The 7021-nt window shown below is 45.1% G+C and overlaps 1 long non-coding RNA gene across 1 annotated transcript in view; it reads right to left on the bottom strand.

Moving 5' to 3' along the window:
- Positions 1-1051: 1051 nt before the first annotated feature.
- LOC147256823 (uncharacterized) overlaps positions 1052-7021 on the bottom strand; it is a 50508-nt gene continuing 44538 nt past the window's right edge. Inside the window, exon 3 of the long non-coding RNA XR_015117419.1 lies at positions 1052-1071. This is a non-coding gene — a long non-coding RNA (uncharacterized LOC147256823). The remainder of the gene's footprint in view (positions 1072-7021) is intronic.

Genomic DNA, 7021 nt, shown 5'->3' with positions numbered 1-7021 from the left:
TGAAGACACCCCAACATGGATAATGACTCATTTTTACTGGTGTACTGCTTGGCCTCGTCACGCCGTTTCATCTGAGAATCCACTTCACCCTGTTTGATATGCAGTTGGAAACAGGAAGTGAACAGCAGCGGTCTTAGCAAAGACGTTTGCACTCCTACCAACTGACTGCTGATCGGTTGAATTTAGTGTGACAGACACTGATAGACCGGATTAACCTGGTCCCCTCTTGATGTCTTTGGACTGTGGAGGAAGCTGGAGTACCAGAGAGAACCCAGCAGGAACAGGGAGAACATGGAGACTCACCCAGAAAGACCCCGTGCTGCAGCCGGGGCTCCACCCACAACCTTCTTGCTGGGGGGCCACAGTGAGGACCACTGCTCCACCCTGCTGCCCAACTCCTTATCAGTCCTTTTTATTTCATTGAAGGCAATTATGCAAATAACACACTTCAATATTAAGCTCCCACTTCCAGTTTAAGCCCCACCCATTTCTGCATTGAGCCCCGCCCCTTCTGAGGGCGAGCACAGACACAGATCATTGGCGTGGCTGTACCGCTACAGTTGGCGTACTTGCTTGTCCCTGGTCATTACCTCATCAGATGGATTTCAAACCAGACACTTGAGGGCTGTTCCAAGACACACAACATTTTGAATCGTGCTCAGCATGTTTGAGAACAAGAAAGATAATTTAGCGCCACATTTTTGTGTTTTTGCAGGAAAGCAAAGAAATAAAGCCATTATTGGGGGCGGGGCATTGTGCTGTGGGCTGCCAGTTCCAGACTACTGGCCTGGTTGGCCACATTAACAATTCTTGTTAATCCTGGTTAAAGTCGGCTTCACAGAGGTAAAGCAAAGATCAAGATAATATAATTAAGATTCCCATTGAAAAATGAAGAGAAACCATTTATTGAGACGAAAGGAATGACACAGAAGAGCAAAGAGAAAGACCAGGACACGAAGTGGTGGCTAGAGAAGCGCAGCCAGTCACCAGTCAACCTCTGCTCCTCTGTGAATACAGCGAGGGAGCAGAGCCAGTGTCCCTGCCCTGACCTGGGACAGAGTGACAGCACGCCTGTGTGCATGAGAGAGAGAGAGAGAAAGAACGGGTTTGTGTGTTAGTGTGACAGATAGAGTGACAGGGACAGGGAAGCAGCAGCGTCCCCAGTGATTCTGGTTTCTTGTCTGGTTACATATTCAGTCCTGACAGACGCTGAAGGCTGAATAAGGATTTACTGGAGTGGACAGTTACAGAAACAGAGGCACACACATGATTCTCTGGAAATGACCTGTTTAGCTCACTGCTGAGGGCTGCCAACACCGATTCATACACCAAATGATAGAAGGCTGTGAAATCTAAAATTAGAGCATACAAGAGTGTTCGAGATCAATAAGTGGATTCTGCATCCTGACGGATGTTTGTGTGTGCAAACTCACTTGGCATGTCATGGAATATTCTGTCAACTGACTTGAAAAAGGAGGAGCAGCTTCAAATCTGCTCATTGATGACGAACTCCAGTGGTTCACAAAAGGCCTTTCTGAGTTAAGCAGAGCTTTGACAGATTCATGATCATATCAGATTAATCACGCAAACACCCAGCGGCATCAGGATGGCCCGCTTCACGTATCATGTCTGACATTCCTAAAATAGAATTACGTTCAACAAAGACAGAATGCAAACTAATATTGTAATTAGTGTCATACAGTCCCTCTCAAGAATCGACATTTTCATCAATGAAGACGTGATACAAAGATCCGATTTCTATCCAGTTGTGTCACTTTAATGCTCATCAACAGGAACAGGTGTGGTGATGTTCTCATAGGCTGATAAATGTTTTGTTTTGAATCAGCTGAATCACGCTGCTGATTACTGGGGGAAGCTTGACAACGCAGTCGTCAAAGCCACTGGCTGCATGCGCTGAGCTAAAAGAATAAAAAAGACAAAACACGCAAACCCCGGCGTATATTGGAAACGCTTATGGTTCCAGAAATATTTGAATAAATTAAAAAATAAATAAATAAATTCTATTACACAAAAATATTTGCTTTCCCTGCAGAATGACGCTTTTTTTGAGGACTTGAAACGACAGTGAAATTTGGAAAAGGAAACGTGAAGAAGTCCACTCACGACGGAGGAGTGCTCGGACTCAGGTGGTTGATCCAGCGAGAGCAGATCAGCCAACAGTTCCAGACTGCTGCACCACTTCTCATACACGCCTCCCACCTACAGTAATATGGCAGAAATGTTTCATCCATTTGTTTCAAGCGTTCACACACACGCAGTTGCATGTTCTCACCATGTGCACATGCCCTACCCCCCCCCCCAGGTTAGCCAAACTGGAACTCTGAATTGCCTGTAGGTGTGAAGGTGAGTGTGCTTGTCCATACGTCACCCCTGTGGTAGCCTGCTGATAATAGGCAGGATGGACACCTGGGCTCTCACCCAGGGTGTGATGGGATAACGCCAGTCCCACGTGATCCGCAGCAGGATAAGAGCCTCAGGGAAGAGAAGGATTTTCAAACTGTGCTGTGCTACGTGGTGTTTGTCCATCATCATTTTATGATCTCTTTTTGTGGATCAAAGCTTTGTCATGGTGGGTGGCAGCAATAGGCTGATGCTTTAGCTGCAGAAATAATTAAGAAGAGGTCAACACGTCCGCCGTTATGTAACGTGTCCACATGAGCGTCTCAGTGGCATTTTAACTTTATAGTTGAGGCCAGAGGAGACAAAGACATTTAGCAATATGGACGGAGGAGAGAGAGGAAACATGTCGTGTCTCTCTCTCTCTCTCTTCTCCCTCAATCCTGAAATCCATCCATACCTCTAAATAAAGAGGTTAACATGACCAGGCCTGCCGTCCAAATGTAATTACAGGGGGGATTTTTTAGCCCATCCAACCACTAATGTGACAGGCAGCCGTTTTCCACTGGTTACACAAACAGACACGCGCGCACACACACACACACACACACACACACACACACACACACACATCCTATGACAGACATGCAGAATGCTACAACACACACACACACACACACACACACACTCACACACACACACACACACACACACACACACACACACTTGAACTGAGGCAAACTCCCCAGACACTCATAAAATTAGATGGACAGAGATGAGAGGAGGGATGGGTAAAAGGTGGTGGAGGTGGAGGGGGCGGGGTCAGGGACAAGGGGGGGGGGATTTGATTGTTATTGCTTCCGCTGGGTTTGTGTGTGTGTGTGTGTGTGTGTGTGTGTGTGTGTGTGTGTTTGAGAGAGAGAGAGAGAGAGAGAGAGAGACAAAGAGATCCTGATTAAAGCAGACAACAAGAAATAATACTAGCAGACAGACATAAAGAGGTGAAAGACAACGAGACTCACAACATCTGCTGAAGGCTGCAGATGTGTTCACACACACCTCCACCTTTCTATCCTTGCACACACACCTATAACTCTGCAGCTGTGTCAGATGATTAAAAAAGCCAGATTGGATATCCTTGAATTAATGGTAAATGGACTCAGTTTTATAGAGTGTTTTCTACCTCGGCGGCACTCAAAGTGCTTCCCAGTGTCGTCTCATTCACCCGTTCACACACTGATGGTGGAGGCGACCATGCAGGGCACCAGCCTACTCATCAGGAGCAATTAAGGGTTCAGTGTCTTGTTCAAGGACACTTGGACATGGTCACCAGGGTCAGGGATTGAACCAGCAACCCTTCGGTTGCCAGACGGCCACTCTACCCCTGAGCTAGGCCGCCCGTAACTTATGTAGTCAATTGTCCATTAAAATAAAATAAAAAAATCCCTTGAAAAGTGAATTCCATCGATGTAAACAGAGACAAGTTTAATCAATTCTACAAATTAAATACATTTTAGTTGGGTTAAATCTTAATTCATAGGTGCTGCTTTAAAAGGGCAAGTCATGAAGTGCTAGTTTTGGTTGGAGGGACATCATGAGAGACGGACGGTTTGCAGGAGTTCAACCTGGAAAAATGACACGGAGACCCAGAATAATATGAGGTCACAGTACACAAACTCTATATGAAAAGAGAGGCTACCAAGGACATGAAATCAAAGGCACACGAGTGAATGACAGTGTTCGATACAGAGATTATTATTATTATTATTATTATTATTATTATCATTATTATTATTATCATTATTATTATTACTATTATTATTATTATTAATATTATTACTATTATCATTATATTATTATTATTATTATTATCATTATATTATTATTATCATCATTATTACTAATATCATTATATTACTTTTATTATTATTATCATATTATATTATTGTTATTATTCTTATTATTAGGAAGAGTAAAAAACATAAAAGGAAAAGCAGCATTTCAAATCAAGAGTGCTGGTGGAAGGAATACCCATTTATTTTTGCAGAAGTCTCTTCAGATTGTTTTTACTTGTTATTGTAATCATTTCGAGGAGCTGAAGGCGTCACGATCATTGACCATCATCAAGACTCAAATTAGTGGCAATTATGCCATTTTTTTTAAGGAGGGCCTCCATAGTTTGTTCTAGATTGCATTTCTTTCTCCCTGCAGCGTTCTGTATTTAATAGCCCTGTCGTCCATCAGCGTAGGCCCTCTGGTGTGCGCTCGGGGACGACGTTCCACAGTCAGAGGCCTGACGTGATGTGATGCTGCCCTGTCATGCAACAACGACTCTCCATCTTCCAGAGATGCTAATAAGGCTAAGTGACAACTTCTGCTGCCGGAGCGGCGGCAGCTCCAGAACACCCCCACCAAACAGGCCATTACCACCAAGTACATTTACACCCTCATATCCCCCTGCTACGGATCACATTACTGGCTAGGATGGTCTTTGAAAAAGGAGGCAAGACAAATGTTTTTGGGACTACAACACCAAGATAAGACAGACAGAAAGAAAGAAAGACAGAAAGAAAGTCCCTGTCTCACTTTCTTTATCAACCCAGATAAATGTGTCACTCAGGACTCCCCCTTTTTCTAACGTCCAGTGATGGGTAGCACACACACTCTCCCTCACTGATGCTGATGTATTGCCGGTTAGTGGGTTGTGTGTGTGAGTGTGTGTGTGTGTGGGGGGGGGGGGGTAGAGCAGGGCTACTGATTACGGGAATTGTCAGTCGCCGATCATTCATCTGCATTTGTAAACCATCAATGTCAAGTGCTCACACGGATAATATGGGGGGGGGGTGGGTGAGGTCATAAGACTGTGTGTGTGTGTGTGTGTGTGTGTGTGTGTGTGTGTGTGTGTGTGTGTGTGTGTGTTGTCCAGATGTGTGTGTTTCTGGCATTTTCTGTCATCTAATCTACAAAACTCACATTAAGAACATTAGAGACAGATCATGTATCACTGGCCTCGGTGTGAGCATGTGTGTGTGTGTGTGTGTGTGTGTGTGTGTGTGTGTGTGTGTGTTGGACACTCCTCCACCACCTCTTGACGCTGATGGGTTGTAAATGCAGATAGATTATTGTTAGTATTATAAATGAAGGAAGGAAGGACAGTAGGAAGGAAAGAGGAAGGAAGAGACGTTTCCCCCATCAGGAAAACATATTTTCTGTGTACATTTTTATTGATCTAAATAGTTCATGGAGTAGTGAGGACACCCAGTCTGAGCTTTAGAGGAAATGAAGTGATCGTAGTGTGACAAGATCTGCAAGAATAAAATCCTAATCTTATGAGAATAAAGTCAGAACACTTCAAGAATAAAGTCCTAACATGAGTAACAGGAGTTGTCGTGTTACCACAGTGACACACCTCTGCTCCAGCACAAGGAGAGACAGCAGTCAGCTACAACTTCATTGCGACCAAATCCATCCATCCATCCATTTTCTATACCACTAATCTGTTAAGGGTCGCGGGGGGTGGAGCCTATCCCAGCTGACATTGGGCGAGAGGCGGGGCTCACCCTGGACGGGCTGCTTGTCTGTTGCAGGTTATGAGCGAAATGAGCATTGTTTTATGCTCTGGTCTGTGGCTGAGAGAAGTGTGTGTGTGCCGCGTAGTGAAGTCCCGCCTCCCTTCCTGTCCACTGGGCCGGCGCAGCCTGGGTCGACCTGAGGCACCCCTCCAGTGTGCGTGCAGGGGGAGTTGGTTGGGTTAACGAAGCCCGCGTTCGCCGGTAACATCGTCTCAGCCACACATTCAGTCTGTCAGTGTTCAAGTAGCGACGCTCAAGCGCGGTTCAGTGTTGGGTTTGAAGAACTGGCCGCAGCTCGAAATAGAGGAGAAGCACGCCCTCCATGCTGCTGCCACGGTCGTCAAACCCAGCAGGCTTCACTCTGCTGCTTGGACAAAAACAGCAACCCTCTCGCTGGTGCGCGTCCTGCTGCTGAGTGGACACCAAGACGTTTGTCCTCGGACTGACAGCACTATTCGCTCTGCTCGGCCACTGAACAGGCTTAGACTGACATAATGAACATATTTAATCATTAGTATTATTAGTTACTCTGCACCTTTTCAGTGGAACGAGTTAAAAAAAAAGCTTCCCTTAAACTACATTCTTATTTTTCCTATGGAGATTATACATTTTCCATGTGAGGATTTTTATTGAGTCTCCTAACTGTTTTTCTTAATTGAAATGGATTGTGTTGTTTTTATTGCTGGCTCAAATTTTTGCTTGTTGTGTTCATCGGGCTCTGAATGTTTCTCATCATCCAGCCTCTCTTAGAAAAGAAGTCTTGCGTCACTGAGGTGAGAGTGAAAGAGAAGCTAAACAACTAAGAGCCCAGAACTCGTATCCGTAACTTAACGCTGGTTCACATCTCCTGAGATAAATGAGAGGTGGGGTCTCAGCGACAGCCGCCCCAGTCACAGCCTGTTCACCCTGCTGCCGCCTGGCAACCAAACTCAGTTCTCCACCGCTGCGACGCCAGACTACAGACCAGCTTTCCCCCTCAGGCTGTGAGACTCCTTAACTCAAAAAATGTTTATTTTTATGTTTTATTATTTATAATCCATCTATATAATTTATAGGGAGCGCTATCTCATGATACAACCTTGCTGGAAAAT

This window comes from Aulostomus chinensis, chromosome 8, assembly GCF_037954235.1.
Source record: "Aulostomus chinensis isolate RoL2024-O1b breed Wild chromosome 8, RoL_Achi_v1.0, whole genome shotgun sequence".
Lineage (NCBI taxonomy): Eukaryota > Metazoa > Chordata > Actinopteri > Syngnathiformes > Aulostomidae > Aulostomus > Aulostomus chinensis.
The sequence above is the reverse complement of the archived record's forward strand: the minus strand, read 5'-3'. Positions and strand labels throughout refer to the sequence as shown.